Raw genomic sequence first — 23,581 nt, 5'->3', positions numbered from 1 at the left:
ATTATGTGTGATGCTCTATTCAAAACTCTACTGAATCATCAAATGGAAATTTCACCTATAACACTGATTCCTAAGTGAAGCTTCCTTTTTCATCCTTATCTCAATAGTTTCTTATATTTATTTACCTTAATTTATGAATGCAACCTTTAAGATGTACATTAAGAGTCATGCTCTTTGCTTTACAATGTTTGTTATTTCTCTCATCATGTCTTAGAAAGATGTGGTCATTTTTGTAATTATCTGTCCTGTCTTCTACAATGTCTATCTTCTCTCTACAAGTTTAAAATATCTTGTATTTTTGGAGTTCAAAAATTATGTTTCCTTTATTTGCAGGATCTTCAGAAACACAATTCAGGTTTGAAAATGTAATTCAACTCCTATTGCTCCTGAGATCCAATCTGCATAGCCTCATCCTCAGATCTATAGCAGGAAACCCTCTGCAATTTCACTGTCCTCTCTGACTCCATTCCCAACTGATAAAAGAGAGCTTCTCCAACTTTCCTCCCCCAACTCATATCATTATCTCAGCCCCTAACATCAGTGGCCTTCCCTGTTAACACAACAACTAATCAGGCAAGGAAAAAACACACACACACACACATACACACACACAGAGCCATCTCATTATCCAAAAGGAAACAGAAATAATGGAACAAAACACCCACCCAGCAAGACATACCCCGAAATCAGTACCTAGATCTATAATCATCCCAAACCATGGATGCCTAAACATCAGTGTAAAAATATAATTAATAATAGCCAGAGCAATATCCCTCCATTGGAACCCAGCTAACCTAACCACAGCAGGACCTGAATATTCCAACATAGCTGAAACATAAACACACACACACATAAACACACACACACACACACACACACACACACACACACACACACACACCTTCAAACCAACTATATGTAGATGATTGGAACCTTACATAAAAATGGATAAATCCCTTAAAGAAAGCCAAGAAAATACAAACAAACCATTGAAGAAAACAATTAAACTGTTCATGATCTGAAAATGGAAATAGAAGTAATAAAGAAAAACAAATTGAGGAAAATCTGGAAATAAAAAATTTAGGAAGTTGAACAGAAACTATAGAGGTAAACTTTACCAACATAATACAAGATGGAGAGGTTGGGAAGAGAATCTCAGGCATCAAAGATATTATAGAAGAAATGGATACATTGGTCAAAGAAAATGTTAAATCTAAAAAATCCTGACACAAAGTATCTAAGAAATCTGAGACACTATGAAAATACCAAACCTAAGAATAATAGGAGTTAGTTAATAGGAATTCTGTAAGGCAAAGGGCACTGTCAATTGGATAAAGAGGCAGCCTATATAATGGGGAAAGGTTTTCCACATCCAATAGAGGACTAATATCATATATATGTACACACACACACACACACACACACACATACACACACACACACACACAAACACACACACATTCCAGAAATCAGATTTCAACAAACAAAAAATAAACAATCCACTTAAAAATGAGGTACAGATATAAACAGAATTCTCTACAGAGGAAACTCAAATGGCTGAGAAACATAGAAACTTTCAATATCCTCAGCCATCAGAGAAAATCAAATAAGAACTACTTTGAGATTCTAGCTTATACCTGTTGGAATGGTTAAGAACAATAACATAAGTGACAACTCATGCTGGAAAGGATGTGGAGCAAGGAGAACACTCCTCTATTGCTGGTAGGAGTGCAAACATGGCAGTCACTGTGAAAATCAAAATGTTGGTTCTTCAGAAAGTTGGAAATCAATCTACCTTAACATACAGCATATACCAAAAGAACACTCCATTCTACACACAAAGACACTTTCATTGCTCAAACATGTTCATTGCAGCTTCATTAATAATAGGCAGAAACTGGAAGCAACCTTGATGTTCCTCAACCTATGAATGGATAAAGGAAATGTGGCATATTTACACAATGGAGTACTATTCTGCTATTAAAAGAATGACATCATGAAATTTGCCAGCAAATGGATGAAATAGAAAATGTCATTCTTGGTGAGGTAACCCAGACTTGGAAAGATAAATTTGGTATGTAATCTCCCATAAGTGGATATTAGTCATTAAGTAAATGATAACCAAGCTATAATCCATAGACATAGAGAGGTTAGGTAAAGAGGAGAGGCCTTGGGAGGACACATGGATCTCTGTGGGAGGGAAAAATAGAATAGATTTTATGGGTGAATTTGTGTTATAATGAGATGGGATAGGGGAATCAGTTGGATGGAGATGGGGTGAAGTGAGAAAATGGGGTGAGATGGATGAAACTGGGGAACATCTAGGGGTGAGCATGTAAACCTAGTGCAAAGGAAACTTCAGGGAATCTATGGAGGTGATCCTAATGAGGACACCACATAATGGATAATATGGAGTCTCAACTGGCCATCTCTTGTTATCAGGCTAGGCTTCCAGTGCTGGGAGTAGATTACATTCAATAGGGTTGTTGACCAAGGGGGGTTCCATGTAAATTCTCAATTGATCTAGTTGTTGTGAAGACAAAGGGTTGCTCTCCACAAACTGACAGTGAGGCCCCCATTGCCAAGGATAACACTCACACAATTCATTGAACATGGAGAAGTAAAGTTGATGCCTACATGGAGCCTACACCCCTATGTCCTAGTCTCTTCGATGAGGAAAGTTGCTCTTCAGGTAAAAGAAAGAGGAACATGGAAGCCAAACCAGGCATAAAACCTTAGGCCTATAATCTGTCCTACCTACAAGATATGCTAGGGCAATGGTGACACAGAACCTGTAGGAGCCTTCAACCAATGTCTGATTTGACTTAAGGCCCACTCCATAAAAAAGAATCTGTACCAACACTGCTTGGTTAACCAAGAATCATAGACTAGATAGCCCAGAGAGCTAGGGTAAAATAAAACACTACTGGTCAAAAAAAAAAAAAAAAAAAAAAGGAACAATAAATGACATTTAATGATATGCTGCTACACTTTTAGATCAGTGCCTTATCTACTCATCATCAAATAGGCTTCCTCTGGCAGCAGATTTGAACAGATTCAGATCCACAGTCAAACATTATATGGAAAGAATGTCTAAATGGGATGTCTCTATCAAATCTCTCCCCTCAGTGCTCAGGGAACCCTATGGAAGAGGAGATAGAGTATAAGGGCCAGAGGGTATGGAAGACACCAAGAGAACAAGACCCTCTGAAACAACTAAGCAAGGCACATATGAGGGATAAAAATAAAAACCTTGAAAAAAGAAAATGCAATTCAGCAAATATTAGAGTTGACAATACAGAATGACAGTTGGCACTATCACTTTATCACTGTGAAAGAGTAACAAATACCAAAAGAGAAAATAAAATGTTAGCAATACTGTGGTGGTTGGTATCCCAGTCAATTCAACCCTCCCTGACAAGCCTGTGGGCAATCTGTAAGGGTTGTATGAGTTGACATCTCAGAATGTCTTCACTTCGTTAATTGATGTGCGAGATCCATACATAATTATGGGTAGGAGCATTCCCTGGGTGGGGACCCTTGGGCTGTACATAGTGGGAAAGTAACTGAGTTTTAGCATGCATGCATTAATTCATTTCCTCTTTATACTTGATGGTGGGTGTGATATGTTCAGTTGCTTCAAGGTCCTGCTGCCATGACTTCGTCTGCAATGATGGACTATACTCTGAAATCAGTAGCTGAATAAGCCTATTCTCCCATATGTTGCATTTGTCAGGGTGTTTGATCACAGCAACAGAAAGCAAACTAAGACAAGTACCAAATCATGAGTGTACAAATGGACAAACTGGTTTTCATTTCCACAGCATTGAGACTGGTATTGTCCATGCTAGATAATCTGGGGTGATTTTTTTTCTTTTGCCAAGTAAACATAACTACAGTATAACAACTGTGGATAAGGGCTTGAAATGATTATACTGTGGGGGCATACTATTGGCAACTGTAGAAAGTGTAGTGGTTGTGCCATGAATAACAGCGAGAAGAACTAAGACCTAGTGTATGGTGTAAATGGCCAAGGGAATGTAAATAGTTAAAGATAAATGTGCCTGTGGCTGATCGAGTGTGGTGGGTTTTGAATGCCATGTCAAATGGGAGTTTGCTCTCGTAAAAATTGGAGGGCACCATAGCAAATGCTGGCTGCAAATCTCATCTTCAAATTAGACACACAGACTACTGCTCACTGTGCACTTTTATAGGCAGTGCATTTCACTGTGACTTAGTTTGAGAACACCTCTTTTATGAGGCATTCAGGAACAATATTGAAAATTAAATCATTGAGCAGCACCATTGTATGAGTTTGAAGGCAGCATATTTCTGTGGAAAATAAAGATCTAATTTTTTTTCCTTGAGTGAAACTTAAACAAGTTCATCCGGAAGTACACTATTTGTGTTAGACATACAATGTACACATAGAGACTTAAAAGATGTTATGTTTGTACAAGGTAGGATTTGTTGTTCTGTGTAGTGAAAATCGTTGCTCTTCTCAAGGACTGTATACTTGTTTAGACATTATGTTAAGTACCAAAGAAAACTGAGGCAATCCTCACATTCAGTGTACAAAGAGAAACAAAGAAATTGCTTCAGCTGAGGATACTGCTCTGACTTCCCAACTCTGATGTCCTTACCCTCTGGGTTCTACTGTGTGGATAGCATATGTATTTTTAAATTGACAATTATCATTTTAATCTCTATTAGGAGCTTAAAAACCTTTGCTTGCATCGAGTCAGTATAATTTTTAAGCAAAAGTCCATTTATTAAATCTTTTATTAGTCTTTTCATTATGTATGCTTGTAAAGATCTTGATAGAGATGTTAAGTAATGAAATTTTGCAAGTTCCTAAAATCTCCATAAATCTCCGTGAATTGACTCTTTATGAGAAGCCTGCTTTCATTTTCTCTGATTTTTATTCGTATGCAACCAAAATGTTAATGTACTTTAATTAGAGCTAATATGATTTATCTCTTCACTCATTATATAAGTTAATTTTCTCCTAAAGAAGTCCTGTTTTCAAATTCTCTCCAGCAGTGTAGAATTAAAGTAATTATAGTTTGGCTCAGGAAATTAGTTATGAAGTTTCATGAATGCTAAAATAAATTGGCGTTTTCTCAGGATAGATTAGTCCATATGCTTTGCAGAAGGAGCAGAGAGTAGTATGATTGCTGGTGCTCTTCCAGTGGAGAACATGGCCACTGCAGGAACAAGGAGGTGTCTAAGAGGTGTCAACATTGCAAGATCTAGGGCAGAGAGAATGGTCAGCTTCTTTATGATGGACTCTAGTGGACCAATCCACTTATAAAGTGCACATTTAGAGTTTCAAATAGAAAACAAACTGCTCATTATGTAACATCTGTTTTCATAATTTTTGGATTTGTTTGTGCAATAAACTAAAAAAGTTAAAAAAAAACTAACCAATTTTTTTTTAATCATATGTATGTTGTTATTTTTGCAGATACAGACCTTCAGAATTGTTTGTTTCACTGTTGCTGTTGTGTGTGTGTGTTTGTGTGAGTATACTCTCATACCTCTTCATGTACATGTGCATGAATGCATTGCATTCCTCTGTGTGTGATCGTGTATTTGTGTATATAGTCTCTCTCTCTCTCTCTCTCTCTCTCTCTCTCTCTCTCTCTCTCTCTGTGTGTGTGTGTGTGTGTGTGTGTGTGTGTGTGTGTTTTCAAATGGAGGGCCAAAGTCAATGTTCTGTGTCTTCAATTACTCTTTACCTTATTTTCTGAGGCTGGGTCTCTTACTAGGAGTAGAGCTTCTGATTCCACTAGGCTGTCGGGACAACAAGCACCAGGAATCCTACTGTTTTTGTCTCCACAGAGGCGGAATTACAAGTCTCTGTTGTAATGCTTCAACACTAGCTTTTACGTGAATGCTGAGTATTGAGTTCCGGTCCTCATAGTCATACAGCATGCACTTTACTGACTGGGCCACCTCCACACCTCCTTGTTTATCTTTCTCCATATGCTAACATGCTACCATTTAAAACTATTTTCTTCCCCCACAATTTTATTTCTTTGATATCATAATAAGCAAAATTACTTTTACAGCCACAGTGGCTTTTTACCACATATAAAAGGCAACTTCTAGACCATATTCTAGTTGTAAAATTCATCCTCAAATAATAGATTTCTTTGGTTCTGAAACTAAGTATTTGCATAATTATTTTATATACACAATATCTTGATAGAAATATATCTTGTGACTTATTAAAAGAAAAATTAAAATATTTTTGAAAAATACCTCTATTCTGAAGAGTGGTTCTATTCTGAGCACATAAAGACTGTGAAAGCAGAAGGTTTATGTGAAAAAAAAAATCATTTAATAATCAAGTTGTAAAGGGGAAAATATAAAAATTCAGGGAATATGCAGGAAAATTAACCTGACATACTTATAATATTGTAGAGAAGACTATTATCTGTTTTTCATACTTGTATATGAAGTAATGCATATAATTTTAATTCCTGTATAAAAAGATGATTAAAGGGACTTAATCATTTGTTATTCTTTCTTCATAAATCATAGTCACTTCTACCTCCCTGGTGTGTTTTCTGTGGGACTATGCAGTGATTTCTTACCTTGATATTTTACACTTGTCTTTTAATTGTCACTTGTATGAGAATGAAGCTACCGCTGTTTCAGAGACTGTCTGTGCATGTAGGCTTATGTGTTTTGGTCACATGATCACTACTTTTCACAAATCATGAATACTCCAGTATTAATGATAAAATAGTTATCTCCTACCATGTTACTTATCATGTATATTTGTTTATTAATATTTCTTCATCTACAAGTTTATGGATGGGAAATTCTAGCCAGCATTAATTCTCCTAATGGAGAATAATTTATCATGTATACATAAAATTTGTCATGTAGCACAATTGGTAAAATACTGTTCATTTCCTATCTAGCCTTTTAAAGTGTTTGCTCTTTGATATTAATTCATTCGTATCAAGATAGTCATATAAAGTATATTCAAGATGATAGACTATGGAGGAATCATGTAATTGCATTTTGGGTAACAAACTAAATAGTTTGTAGCCAGGGTGTGCAGGATTTTGATTGAATCTTTTTTTTCTTGCAAATATGCTTACTACTACCTGTGTTGCAAGTATATTCTTAGACTAACATGTAAACTCTTTGTAAATAAAATTCTATTGTATATATGGTACTTGGTACATGGTAGGCTTTCAGGATGTTGAGTTGAGTTCTACTGAGTTCTTCATTAATATGTAGTACAACATGAAGACAAAGGTGGGAGTGGCAAGTGACGAAACTCAGATTTGAGCCCTTCTCTGCCCCTGATGCCCATGTGTAGCTCCCACAGTAGCTTTGTACAACACAAATACAATGCAAACTCTACTATGAGGTTATATTTAAATATGAATTTTCCATAACCAAATTAAGTAGAAGAAGAAATGGGTAAACTAAATTTTAATCATTTTAGAATTTTATATGATAAACAATAAGCATTACAGTTTTCACATGTAATCCATGTAAAAACAAAATGAGTTTTTTCATGTTTATCCTACAGCATTTTTAAATAGTAAGTTTTTTCCATGACTTCAGTATATACTTCCCCTAAATCTGAGTCAGCATACCATAAAGTTATTTATAAAATCATATTTTTTATATAATTGCTTTGCTCATCTTCACCTTTGTCTCCTCCCCCACTTGTCCCACCCCACTCTCACAAGTCCTCTTTCTCTTCACAGACACTCATTTGTTTTGTTATCAAATATGTGTTATGTATGTATGTATTATGTGAGTGTGTATTTGTGTGTCTACAAGTATGTCATTCTTGTTTGGAGGACAGAGAAAAACTTGCTGGAGTCTGTCATCTCCTTCTACCATGTAAGCACACAGAGACTTACATTGTTTACAAACTGTATGGCTGTGGCAGGCTTCTTGTTATCTACTTCTTCTATCTTAAATTAACCCATTTCTGTTAGTCTATACTTTGCCACATGGCTTGTGGCTTACCAGGGTCTTTACATGTTGCTTCTCATGGCAGCAGCTGGTAGTGTCTCTCCTGCCTTTCACCTCCCAGAATTCTCTTCTCTCTTGTCCCGCCTATACTTCCTGCCTGGCCACTGGACAATCAGAATTTTATTTACACAGAGCGATATCCACAGCACTTTGTTCACAGGAAGAAAGACAATAGTCAACAATGGGAGTAATTACAATAAGGCTGATCATAGCTCCAAGGTCACTGTGGGTCAAGAAAATACTGATGATAAAAGTTTGAAGCACATGTTCATGCTTTGTAGATGGATAGCATATGGTGCCTTCCCTTCACTGGTATTTCTAACAGCTGTGTGCAGGTGTAGCTACTCAGGCATTCCCCTCTACCTGTATCTGCATCAGTCTAGCATCACTAAATTGGTCTGGACTTCCTAATATAGTACATTCATCAAAGTAAGGACAATAGTCCTAAGGATGTTTACTTTCTAGTGAAGTAAATTTAAGTACCCTATTCTTTCTACTTTGGCTGTTTCCACAGTTATATAAAGCAGTGCTTAAATTAAACCAGAATAGTTAGCAGAAACTTCTCTTGTATACAGACACTAGAGTAGATAACTGTTGTGTATGTTCATTAAGAACTTGTCTAAAGATTTATGTTTCACAACTAATTAAATGTTCAGAACACGGTCATTACTTGATATGAGATTAATAATGTTTTGGTTTTTTTTTGTTTTTGTTTTTGTTTTTGTTTGTTTGTTTTTTGGTTTTCCAAGACAGAGTTTCTCAGTAGCTTTGGAACCTGTCCTGGAACTCGTTTTGTAGACCAGGCTGGCCTCGAACTGAGATCCACCTGCCTCTGCCTCCCAAGTGCTGGGATGACAGGCATGCACCACCACTGCTGTGCTTGAGATTAAAAATGTTTATCAATAAATTCCAATATGGAGCATCCTGGCTTCCCTCAAAATCCTTTTAGTGATCTCTCAATTGTGAGTGTTATATTTGATATGCAACATCATCAAATTCCCTTCTGAAATGTAACTTCATGTAAATGATAATAGTTATTGCCTTGTATGTTTTCACCATGTATATAGAAATAAGTTCTATGGGATATTGAGAGCAGTTACTTCCAATCACCTGCAGAATCACCCCCACAACAAACTTACACATGCAATGTGGTATTATTTTATCTGAATGGTGCTGGGAAAGATAACCAGGTGCTATCCATTGATGCTGCAAAATCCTGAGCCACAAATTTTGGGACTAGGCTATGTGAGAACAGACCACAAACCCAGCCAATTGTCAGACTTCTGGACTGCATTGCTTCCATTACTCTTAGATTCCTTTGGGAAAGAGAACTCACATAAGATGGAGACTCAGGTTATTGCCATTCATCTGACTTCCATCCTCTCTGGACACAAAGAGGTTATGTGTAGGATACAGCAACTGAAGACATACAGACATTAGCTAATGTACTTAAAGCAATATTCTCAGGTAAAAATCAGTTAAGTGTCTCTTCTTCAATGAAGGTTTCTGGCATTTTTTTCTAACTTGAACAGTCCAGAAGCTGAAACTTTCCATTCCTACCCTCTCTGCCTTCCACAATTGTCCTAGCAAGTCCTAAAGCACAAGAAGTAACTTCATGGCTTCAGCAAACCCTTGACCCATGATGGCTTTTCAATTCCAAAACAGACTTAAAAGCACATATAGCCATATCTAAATCTAACAGCTTCCTATTCTGTCTACCATTCATATCCTTCCAAGAATATCATCAACATGTTTTAGAATTTGTCTTTGCTATTTGGTTTTTCTGAACTGTGAAAAGGATGACAACAATGGTCAGGTAATTGTTAAAAAAGATAAATTGCTATAAATTATAATTTTCCCTTAAAACATCTTTTAAAAGCACGTTAACTGATAAGGCACAATGAGACAAAGAAAGAAAAGGGAAGGTTGCTAGGGAAACAGTGCGTTTTTTCAATGAGCATCCGAATGAACAGGCAGATAAAATGCAGGAAAACCAACTATGCAATTAAGTTCCCTCACCTTCAAACCTGATAGTACTATGTGCTACAAAAGTAATGGGACTTATTTTCTTATCATTCTCAGGCCTGGATGAAATAATGAGTGAGATCAGACTTAATGTGCCCCCCTTGGCAAAGCTGCATAATTCTCAAACTAGACGTTGGCCAGCCTCCATAGTAAAACGAGCATTTAAAAATATGTTTTTGTTACCCTCTTTTTTTTTCTAACTTTTAACCTACAAACTAGGACACCTTAGATTGTCTTTTCTGCCTTGACTTCCATTTTGGATTTTTGTTTTTGTCTAATTTTTGACAGTGTTTCTCATACTTCAATCTGTCTTCAAACTCAATATGATCTTTCTGACTCAGTGCCTACAAGTTACTGGGATGACAGGCACATGGAACCACTCCTAGTATATGTAGTGCTGTGATGGATTTCAGGACTTTGTGCATGCTAGGTAAGCATTCCACCAACAGACCTATAGCTTCAGCTCCTCTTCTGACTATACTTCTGGACTATAAATAACTCAGAGTCTGGAAAAATAGGAGTTCTCCTCTCTATTTATGAGCTATCTGGACCTTTCTTAAAACTTACTTCAGTATGAAGCCTAGTGTTTCCATCATTAGACAATAAATGAGAACTTAAATGAAACATTTCTTTGCCTAATTAATTGCCTGGATGACTTCCTGATACCTAGTGAGCATCTCCCATTTTTATGCTCTACATTGTTTGTTGTTTGTTGGTTTGTTTGTTTTACAGTGAAAATAGTGAAGCAAAAATTGGTTTTAGTCTGATCAAGTTATGTCATTATGACAACTCATGGATCTGTGGAAAAGAGTAGGTGATGAATTGAGACATAAAAGAAAAATTTAAATCAAGAGAAACAGAGAGAAAACATAACAAATTAGAAGCAGTGGGAAAGGGAAACATTAAAGATAGATTATGAGGCAGAGAAGGTAGGACAGGCAGCAAAATGGCATGCACATATGGGGGAGAAACCTTGCAAATCTGTTTAGTTCTAGGATCCTTGGCAATCCAGAAGATGAAGCAGTAAACCTGTGGTTGCTATCTATAGAGAAATATCATACACTAAATTTTCTTTTCTATCACATTGAAAACAATTTTTGTTTGTTTGTTTATCTTAAGGGTAGAAAGTTCTAATGTATCCTCAGGAGTTGGTCTGTTGGATTCAGGGCCTCTTTCTTTCCCATAGGTTTTACTGTTTTTGTCTGCCTGACCACTCTGAGGTTTGGGTCAGCCTTTGACACCCATGCTTTGTTCCCTCTTTAGTCTATGCCTGAGATCTCTGTTACTACATCACAGTATTTCTCTACTCCAGCTCTGGGCAAACACTCCCCTATTAGCTGAGATCTGACTTGCTTTGTAGGACTCTTGGTCAATGTCTCTGAAGATCTCTCCTTTCATTGTCTTATCTTCTCATTGGATTTGATGACTTTGCACTATTCAAACAAGGTAGAGGAATTTTCAGGCCTATAATGTCATAGCATTGACCACTTTGTATTCACATTCACAGATTTTGTTATAGAGTTCACAATTTTATCCCTGTAATATTTATATCAAATTTCTCCACAACTATGGCTGTATTTTTTTAAAAAAATATTTTTTATTATAGTCAGTACAGATCACAGAAAACAAAGTAGGTAATTTACTCAACTGTAGATTTTGATTGGCATATGCTAATGCAAACTGATAATGAATTTAATATTGGTAAAGGCTTAGATTAAGAGACCATAGTTTCTAAGTCATTTAAGAGCTTAATGTAATTACTCAGAAATAGTTTCAAGACTTTACCATAAAGAGATTAGCAACTAACTAACAAAATATTTGAAAAATACTTACTTAGATCACATGTACAATAAATAACATGAAAGGCCAGCAAGATGGCTTAGTTGAATAAAAGTACTTGATGAGCAAGCATGATATTTTAGGGTTCTATTTCTGTACAGAGACACCATGACCAAGGCAACTCTTATAAAAGAAATCATTTAATTGGGGCTTACTTACAGTTTCAGTTTAGTCTATTATCATCATGGCAGGGGAGCATGGCGATAGGCAGATAGGCATGGTGCTAGAGAAGGAGCTGAGAGTTCTACATCCAGATCTTTAGGCCCCAAGAAGAGAGAGACACTAGGCCTGATTTGGGCTTTTGAAGCTTCAAATCCCACCCTAAGTGACACTCTTCCTCCAATAATGCCACACCCCCTAATCCTTCTCAGGCAGTTCCACTCCTTCATGACTAAGCATTCAAATCTATGAGCCTATAGGAACATTCTTATTCAAACCACACTACTTGGTAAGCTGATTTCTTCTACATGGTGAAAGGAGAGAAATGACTCCCCAAAGCTGTTTTCTGGTCCACACATGCCCTTTGTTCTATATGTTCCTGTACTCACACACACATCATGTATTTACATATATACATACATATTACATAATAATAAATAAAATGGTAATACAAAGAAATTTTAGTATCATAGATTGCTAAATTTAGCAGCAATATGTAAAAGGGAAGATATATTGTTGAAATCTAGCTGGTTGAAATACAGAGATTGTGACTTGATCAAGTAGTTATAAGAAAATAAAGAATGAGACTCTAACAGAGTACACTGTCTATATGCTATAGGTGATGTGGAGAAAGTTTTCATTTTTTTCTTTCCAGAAGGAAGAAACTACAGAAATACATTTACTTGTCTTTTTGTCAAAGTCTTAGGTGAAGTCATGGGTGATGGAAGGTTGTACAGGAAAACACTGATGATGGAGAGACAGGTTGGAGGAAAGCTCTAGGGCACGATATCAAAGTTAAAAGCAACAGAGCTGACAAAAAATAACAAGCATCTGTATAGGAAAAACTCAGACAGTATAGTGCCCAGAGAGTCAGACCCAGAAGGAGCAGTAGGGAAATGCCAAGCACAGTGGAAAAGCTATGAAAAGTAAGGACCAAAGACCATGCAGTCAAGATTCAAACAGAATGAAAGGAAACCTCATTGATGACTCTAGCCAAGTGTACTAGCAAAATTAAGAGTGAAAATCTATCTGATTGAGCTGGAATCAGTTAAAGTGGAACACAGAGCAATAAGATGACTCTTTTGTGTATCTATAATAGAAATCTATAATCATATGGAAAGAATAGGTAGATTTTGTGATTATAGCAATAGTAATATACAGAAGTACTCTTCTTTTGTCAGACCAATCTCTCTCTCTCTCTCTCTCTCTCTCTCTCTCTCTCTCTCTCTCTCTTTATCCTTTTCTCTCTCTTTCTCTCACATATACTACCTTGGACTTTCTAAATGTGAAGAATATGAATATTCATAGCACCCTGGAAGAGCAGTCTGAGAGATCTGGAATACAAAGGTGTATCGGTCACAGAAAGTGAGACATAATTCTCATCCTAAATGAATTGGAAAAGATCAGATGAAAAACAAAATTTGACTCAAATGTGTGTATAACATGAAAGAGTTAGTCTCATCTCAGTCTCAGCAGGTTTCAATTCAAATGTATTTCCTTGGATCTCAACACTGATTCCATTTCTGGCAGGCATAATGAAGACACTATCACCAAAAGCATCAGGGCCTTTCATGTTTGCCACAATTTCTCTTTTGTAAAAAGGAAACAAAATGCCCACCAATTTAACAATGCTGTAACAAACTCTGTGATTCTTTCTCTGGCATCTTTCACACCTCTCATCCTTCTATTCCATCTTTTATATTTTAGCTATCCCTTCTTCAGTTTAGGAAACAGAAGACACAAATTTCCACACCCTGGTCAAAGGAAAGACCATTTGCTTGTTTATTTGAAAAGTGAACTCATGAGTATTTCCCCTTCATAGTTTGAAATGAAAACAAGTAGCAAAAAATTCTTGTTGCTGGGATTATTATTACAGAAGAAAAAAAGGCACAGTAGTATATATGCTTTTTTATATTAATACACTGGGCTCAGTAGCAAGGTCTTCTATTTCTGCTATATCTAGTGTGATATATACATCACACATACACAACATATACACTACATACATACACAAATATAATCAGATACTCACTGTTATTTTTCTTATTTCATACCTCTTAGGGAAATCCTCACATGATAATCTTAGTGTATCAGACTCATTTCTCATTAAAATGTCATTGAACATGTTAATTTAAAAATGAATTGTGTATAAAAAGAAATATGTACAATATTCAACCTTCTCATTTTTGTGCTATCTGAAAAGCCATAGTAAGTGTCATAAACTTCCTAGATGCATGCCTTCTTTTGAGATATTGTAGCAGTAGATCTTGACTGATTAAAGGCCTGAGCCAAAGCCAGAGTCCTAGCACAACAATTATATCTTATTTATGTTTAGCATGTTTGTAACTATTCCAATCAATGAACTTTTAGTTAAGTTTCTTTGCCTCAATTCTGAAATGATGGGTTTGTGTTCTCTAGAGTAACAGAACTAACAGAATGAATCTATCTACCTATCTACGTATCTACCTATCTATCTATCTATCTATCTATCTATCTATCTATCTATCTATAGGGGATTTATAACAAATATTTTTGTTTAATTATATTGATAAACACACACACACACACACACACACACACACACACACATATATGAAGGGGATTTATTGGGATGACTTGCATTTCAGTTAATCCAACTATGGTTGGTTATGAATGGGAAATCTGATAATCCAGTAGCTCAGTCCACAAAGCTGAATATCTCAACTGGTCTTCAGTATATGCTAGGCTCTAATGCCAGTGAAGGAATGTGTGCTAGCAGAAAGGTCTAGATTAGAAGTGGATAACCCACTTCAAATCAAGCAAAAAATCTCTCACAGGTGTGCCCTCCATTTTGGGCACATATGTAGTCAAATTGACAACCAAGAATAGTCATCATCAAAGTTTGTATATGTATAATATCTGTAAGTATATCTATAGTTATATCTATATCTATATCATCATCTACCTCTCTCTATATATACATATAAATTTACACACACATATCTATATCTGTATCTATATCTCTCTATATATATGTATCTCTATCTATCCATCTCTTTCTCTCTCTCTCTCTCTCTCTCTCTCTATATATATATATATATATATATATATATATATATACATATATATAGATAGATAGATAAATAGATATAGATATAGATACAGAGCACATATAAGAAAAACTCAGGTAGCAAAATGCCCAGACAGCTACTCCAAGGAAGAACATTTATAAAATGCAAAGCACTACGGAGAACTTACGAAAAGTGAGAGGCAAAGACTATGTAGTCAAGATTTTAAAAACAAAAGAAAAATTCCATTGCTGATTCTGGCCATGCACACTAGCAAAATTACAAGTAAAAATCAATATGATGGAGGTAGAGTCCAATGGAATGGAAGGCAGAGTGGCAGAGTGATAAGATGAGGCTTTCTACATGTACAGTAGAAAACTATAATCATATGGAAAGGAAATATTTTTATTGTAGCAATAGTAACATACAGAAGAATATATATAAATGATTCCTGAAAGTTGTCCTCTGACTTCCAAACACACATACACACACACTACACACCACACACAGATACACACACCACTCACACACATATGCACACACACCACACAATACACCACACAAAAACACAATCATAACACACATATATGCACACACACTATATATCCTTCACAGCTTCCCATTTTTTTATGTGATGAACTCCTTTTCTTGAGTACAGACTAATATACAGCCAATTCAGGTAATGCTCTGACATTGACTGGAGGTGATTTGGGGTGGAGAGATGATTCAGTGGCTAAGAGTGCTTTTTGTGCTAAGTTTGGATATTAGCATCCATGTAAAAGGTTGGTCATGACAGTGCATATGCTTTAACCCTAATGTTGTGTGCATTGGAGACAGGAAGACTGGTGAACTCTAGTCTAAATCCAGGTTCAGAGGCAGACCCTGCCTCAAGTAAAGAAAGCTAGTCATCAGGCAAGAAACTCAATGTCCTCAACTGACCTCAGCACATGTGTACATGGGAGCATGTGCCACACACACACTTCCCCAATACACACATACACACACACACACACACACACACACACACACACACACCACACCACACCACACCATGCACAAGAAAAGAAGCAATATGTTATAGTTGTGGGCATTTGTATAAAGTGAGGAGTGACATACAAACTTTTCAGTTGTTCAAATTCCAAACTCTCCTAAATAAGGAGGAATGAGGGGCTTTATTTTCTCCATTAAAAACTTGTTTTGAGAATGCAAATCTGATTTTAATAATACATTTATAAATTTGTCCCCCACCTATTGGAACAATAGGACAAAACATTTTAGAATTGCCTCTAATCATTCGAGTTGGCAGAAGATGGAAAAGCATAATGGCACAGGGCGGCTATCATCTGCCTTTCTAGAAATGTGGATAGAATCAGAAAGAGGGTTTTATTGAGCAGAATGCAAGTCGGAGGTAATTTAGAGCTAGCATTTCTCAGTGCATGTAATGTTTTAATCCTCAAGCTTTATGATACATCTAGAAGGAGCTCATTCAGCATTAGAAAAGATGCTACCCAGGTGTATCTGCCCCTCAAAGCTATCCTATTGTGAATGACAACTAATTTTTCAAAGAGCATCAATTTTTGTGATCCTGAATTATTATACTATAGTTATAAATGTGCTTATAAAAATCTCATAGCCAGGTCTAGCTGAGCATGAAAGACAAACAGTTTCAAGGAATAATTTGAGGCTCTTCTTGGATACAAAAATCATCTTATCTACCCCCTGTTTGAAGGGATTTCTTTACATTCAATGCTGATGATTTCCTTGGAAGTATAAACATTCTTATGTTGGGTCCTTTTCTGCTAGGGATGCATTCTCAACACCATATCTCATGCTTGCCAGAGAGGGTTCAGTGCATAGAACATTCTCAGTTAAAAATGCAGAAAAATTGTTTTCTGTGTTTTGAAAGCTTCTCATAAATCCTCCACTTATAAGGAACATTTTATCAAACATCACAACATACCACTTAGCACCTTCTATACTGAAGATGAGAGAAAAGGTCACTGGAGGGACCACAGCCTGGAGCAAAAAACCAACCTGGAATGCAAGTACTACTACTGGATGCACCAGTCAATGAATATGATCAGCATGTGTGCTATAACCTGAATTGCTTGATATCGGAATCCTGACTGGACAATGAGGAAACACACTTACAGAAAACTTGGAATGAAGTATGCTGAGCTTGCTATGATGGAGTGTCACTGATTATACCAAAACCTCACAAAGTTCAGTGAATTCCTATGTAGAGCAAGAGAAGTGGGGGTTGTCTAGTCAGTGGAGAAGGTTTCTGTTGGGGAGTGATCTCAGGTTGCAGACAAACTGGAGGAGGAAGCTGCAGTTGTTGATTTTTGTGAACACTGGTCAATCATTGGTAAACATTTATACTTGGACCAGACAAAAGCTTTGCCATGCTACTGAGCCTCAACTGGAGGAAAAGTTTGCCAATTCCATGGGTATGAAGCTTTGGTGCCAATCAATTATATACATTCACTCAGGATTTCATCTGCTCATTATTCATTCACTCAGGAATTTTTAGCTTCCTAGACACGTGTGTGAACCTTTGAGATGCAACTTACCTTGAAGTACTATTGATGGGACTAATTTAAAGCAATAAGAAAAAAAACAATGACTGAAAATTTGAACGCTATTACCTAAAAATTACTGAGTATACATTAGTGATAAATGCCATAAAACTAGGTTGAGATGTACTAATGCTAGATATGATCTAAGCAAGAAACTTCAGATGTGTTCTGTATCTTTGTTATTGTTTTCAACTGACCTCTGAAGATAGAGAAAAGCTTATAATTCTGAACATTGTACATTAAAATAAATTTATCAAGAATACACATACATAAAAATTTGTACACAATATGTCTTTATATATATATATTACTATCAACATGCTCATTTGGCTTTGTAATTTTTTTTATTTATTGGTCAGTCTACCAATAAATCATTCAATTTATTATCTGTCATATGTCTAGTATGTATTTACCAGTCATTTATTTACTATGTATTGTAATTTATTATTTATCTCTATATTTATATACATATTTTCTATGTATAAATCAATCAATAATTTATTTACTAACATTTAGCTAGCAATAACCAATCATTTATCATCTATTATCTGACTATATATACTATCTGCCATCTATTTATCTATCTACGTATCTGTCTAATCATCCATTAACCAATAATCTACCTGTGCAACCATCATTTTTATGCCTATTTGTCTGTCTTTCTATCTGCATGTCATTTATCATCTCTCACTGGAGAGCTATCTATCTGTCTGTCTCTCTGTCTATCCACTATCAACTCATTCATTCATTTGTCCACCTATTCATCCATCCATACATCCATCCTTCTATCCATCCATCATTTCCTAGAGTGTTTGGATTCTGTGAATATATGTTGCTCTGATTAGTTGATAAATAAAACTGTTTGGTCTATAGTTTGCCTGTATTCATTTTAACCATGTTCATAATTGATAATAATCTTGATGGTAATTGATTGTTGTAAATTCCTAAGAATATTTTTTTCCTCAGTTCTTGACATGGCAGAAAGCACTTATTGAAGGTAGAAATACTAGCTGGTTAGAATTAGGGCAGCAAAGCACTCACTTATGCAGGGACAGGATGTAGAATATGGGAACTCAGAAAAAGCAAAATCAAATGAAAAACAAATACACTTTCTTTCAGAGTAAATAATGTAGCAGCAGGAGGAGGATGGTGGTAGCACAAATGTGTTACCAGACAAAGAATGAAAAGGTGGCTATAATAAACGTACCATTAATGCCCACTATAAAATAGGACTTTTAAGGTTTTAACAGCAATGATCTATTTTTGTTTTGTTTTGTTTTGTTTTGTTTTGTTTTGTTTTTGGAGACAGGGTTTCCCTGTGTAGCTTTGCCCCTTTCCTAGAACTCACTTGGTAGTCCAGGTTGGCCTCGAACTAACAGAGATCCGCCTGGCTCTGCCTCCTGAGTGCTGGGATTAAAGGTGTGTGCCACCACGGCCTGGCATAACAGCAATGATCTTAATGTCTGGGAAAAATGCTTTCACAGTTGGATAAAAAGAGCGCTTTCTTATCACATTGGGTTTGACATACTCATTTTAGAGAAAACACTTGTAGGGGAAGTAACTGGATATTTAGATAAACTGAGAACTTTGGAGAAGACTGTGAAATCCATGAGAGACAGGAAAACACATTTAATATAGGAACAAGTAAAGGGAGAAATTGGTACAGTAATATTAGAAAGAGAAGTCCTCCCTGCTCACAAGGTACGGCTGGTATAGAGAAGGAAGTTGGGTCAGCTCTATCATCTCTAAAAAGAAGAGAACATGCCACAGAAATAAGATTGGTAAACCAAGATCAAATAAACAAACTCCCAAACCACAGTTAGAAGGTACTAACATTTAAACTTTTTTCCATGTGAAAAACATGAATGACACGATGCTAAAACAAGATTTCAATTGAGATTATGTATTACAGAACATCTGTGTTATAAAGGATTTGAACTGAAATTATTTAAAAGCTCTCACACTCCAACAAAAAGAAATCTAATTTTAAGTGACCCAAAAGAATGAAGCAGCGTGTCAAAATAGAACAGAAAGAGAAAGAAATAAGCATTATAAATATTTCCAACATAACATAACTTGTAAGTAATAGCATACTACACAACTATTAAAATGGCTGATAATTGATTGTGTGTGATGGAATATATTTATTGTGATATGACTTATAAGGCATAGCCAGGACGATTTCTACATGATCACTGTCAGTCTCACGCATATAACAGTAGTATTTTTCAATAAACAAAACACACACGATAGTTTCCCAATAGGAAAACTGATAACTTATACATGAGCTATGTGCCCAAGAGTAAGACCTACATGCTGCTAAACAGGTATCTTGGAAGTGGTGGCTTGATACTGGTATATAACTCTGTGATAAAAAACAAACAAACAAACAAAAACAAAACAAAACAAACAAAAAAAAAAACACCTTACAAACCAAACCAGGTATCTTTTACAAAAACAATAAGTCATTAAAAGACAGAAGAGGCTATTATATTTAAAGAAGGAAGAAGGGACATATGAAAGAACTTGGAGTTAGGAGGGGGAGGAATAAATGATGTAATTACACTAAAATCTGAATAAATAAAATAAAAAATGAAAATGGAAAGATGGAAAATAAATGATAGCAATTCTTTTTTATTTTATTTATTTTATTATTATCAGTGATTTAATTTTATACACCAGCCATGGGTTCCCCTGTCCACCCGCCTTGTCCCCGACTCCCACCTTCCCCCACACCCTCCCCTCCATTCCCATGACCTCCAGGACCAAGACACCACTGGGGATTCATTTAAACCTGGTGGATTCAGTACAGGCAGGTCCTGTCCTCTCCTTCCAGACTGAGCATGTGTCCCTGTGTAAGCTCAAGGTTCCAAAGAGCCAGCGCATGCACTAAGGACAGATCCTGGTTCCACAGACTGGGTGCCTCCCAAACAGATCAAGCTATTCAGTTGTCTCACTTATCGAGAGGGCCTGATCTAGCTGGGGGTTCCTCAGCCGTTGGTTCATAATTCATGTGCTTCCGTTCGATTGGCTATTTGTCCCTGTGCTTTTTGCAATCTTGGATTCAACAATTCATGCTGTTGCAGTCCCTCCTCTTTCTTGACAGTTGGACACCTGGAGCTCCACTTGGGGCCTGGCTGAAGATCTCTGCATCCACTTCCATCAGTTATTGGATGAGAGTTCCAAGACAACTGTTAGGGTGTCTAGTCATCTGATCACCAGACTAGGTCAGATCAGGCTTTCTCTCGACCATTGCCAACAGTCTACAGAGGATGTATCATTGTGGATTTCTGGGGACCTCTCAAGCACTCTGCCTATTCCTATTCTCATGTGGTCTTCATTTATCATGGTCTGTTATTCCTTGTTCTCCCTTTCTGTTCTTGATCCAGCTGGGATATCATGCTCCCCTTAGCTTTCTTTCCCTCAAATCTTGCCCTTCACTACTCCCACTGTCATCCAGGTTGTTCATGTAGATCTCATCCATTTCTCTGTCATTGGGTGATCCCTGTGTCTTTCCTAGGGTCCCGTTTTCTAGGTAGCCTTCCTGGAGTTGTATAGCAGTCTAGTCATCTTGGTTTTACATCTAGTACTCCTATGAGTGAGTACATACCAAGTTTGTCCTTCTGAGTCTGGGTTACCTCACTCAGGATGATTTTTTTCTAGATCCATCCATTTGCCTGCAAACCTCATGATGTCATTGTTTTTCTCTGCTGAGTAGTACTCCATTGTGTATATGTACCATATTTTCTTTATCCATTCTTCAGTTGAAGGGCATCTATATTGTTTCCAGGTTTTGGCTATTACAAACAAAGCTGATATGAACGTAGCTGAGCAAATGCCCTTGTGGTATGAATGAGCATTCTTTGGGTATATGCCCAAGAGTGCTATAGCTGGGTCTTGGGGGAGATGGATACCCAATTTTCTAAGGAAGCACCATATTGATTTCCAAAGTGGCTGTACAAGCTTGCATTCCCACCAGCAGTGGAGGAGAGTTCCCCTTGCTCCACATCCTCTCCAGCATAAGCTGTCTTCTGTGTTTTTGATCTTAGCCACTCTGATATGTGTAAGGAGGTATCTCAGAGTCGTTTTGATTTGCATTTCCTGGATATTTAGGGATGTTGAGCAATTCCTCAAATGTCTTTCAGCCATTTGAACTTCCTCTGTGGAGAATTCTGTTTAGTTCTATAGCCCATTTCTTAATTGGACTTTTGGGCATTTTGATATCTAATTTCTTGAGTTCTTTATATATTCTGGATATCAGCCCTCTGTCAGATGTGGGGTTGGTGAAGAACTTTTCCCATTATGTAGGCTGTTGCTTTGTCTTATTGACTGTTTCCTTTGCTCTACAAAAGCTTCTCAGTTTCAACAGGTCCCATTGATTGATTATTTCTCTCAGTGTCTGTGCTACTGGTTTTATGTTCAGAAAGTGATCTCTGGTGCCAATGCGTTCAAGAGTACTTCCTACTTTCTCTTCTATCAGGTTCAGAGTAACTGGATTTATTTTGAGGTCTTTGATTCACTTGGACTTAAGTTTTGTGCACAGTGACAGATATGTATCTATTTGCAGCCTTCTGCACATTGACATCCAGTTAATACCAGCACCAATTGTTGAAGATGCTTTCTTTTTTCCATTGTACGTTTTTGGCTTCTTGGTCAAAAATTATATGTTCATAGGTTTGTGGGTTAATGTCAGGGTCTTCAATTCAATTCCATTAGCCCACATGTCGGTTTTTATGCCAGTACCAAGCTGTTTTTATTACAGTAGCTCTATAGTAGAGCTTAAGGTCAGGGATCGTGATGCCTCCAGAGGTTGTTTTTTTGTACAGGATTCTTTTAGATATACTGTTTTTTTTTTTCCATATAAAGTTGAGTATTATTCTTTCCTGATCTGTGAAGAATTGTGTTGGTAATTTGTTGGGGACTGTGTTGAATCTGTAGATTGCTTTTGGTAAGATTGCCATTTTTACTATGTTAATCCTGCCTATCCATGAGCATGGGAGCTCTTTCCATTTCCTGACATCTTCTTCAATTTCTTTTTTCAGGGACTTAAAGTTCTTGTCATATAGGTCCTTCACATGCTTAGTTAGAGTAACCCCAAGGTATTTTCTATCATTTGTGGCTATTGTAAAGGGTGATGTATCTCTGATTTCCTTCTCAGCCTGTTTGTCTACTGTATATAGGAGGGCTACTGATTTTTTTGAGTTGATCTTGTATCCTGCAATGTTGCTGAAGGTTTTTATTAGCTGTATCAGTTCCTTGGTTGAATTTTTGAGGTCATGCATGTATACTAACTTGTCATCTGCAAATAGGGAGAACTCGACTTCTTCCTTTCCAATTTGTATCCCCATAATCTCTTTATGTTATCTTATAGCTCTGGCTAGAACTTCAAATATTATATTGAATAAGTAGGGGGAGAGGGGACAGCCTTGCCTTGTTCCTGATTTTAGTGGTATTGCTTTGAGTTTCTCTCCATTTAATTTGATGTTGGCTGTTGGCTTGCTGTAGATTGCCTTTATTATGTTTAGGTATGTTCCCTGTATTCCTGATTGCTCCAAGACATTTATCATGAAGGGCTGTTGCATTTTGTCAAATCCTTTTTCTGCATCTAGTGAGATGATCATGTGGTTTTTTTCTTTGAGTTTATTTATATGGTGTATTACATTGACGGACTTTTGTATGTGGAAACACCCTTGCATCCCTGGGATGAAACCTACTTAATCATGGTGGATAATTGTTTTGATGTGTTTTTGGAGTCTGCCAGAATTTTATTGAGTATTTTCGCATCAAAGTTCATGAGGGAGATTGGTCTGTAGTTCTCTTTCTTTGTTGCATCTTTGTTTGGTTTAGGAATCAGGGTAATTGTAGCTTCAAAGAAGGAGTTTGGTAATATTTCTTCTGCTTCTATTGTGTGGAACAATT

Source organism: Onychomys torridus, chromosome 5 (genome assembly GCF_903995425.1).
Source record: "Onychomys torridus chromosome 5, mOncTor1.1, whole genome shotgun sequence".
NCBI classification, from domain to species: domain Eukaryota; kingdom Metazoa; phylum Chordata; class Mammalia; order Rodentia; family Cricetidae; genus Onychomys; species Onychomys torridus.
This window is presented reverse-complemented; position numbering follows the sequence as displayed.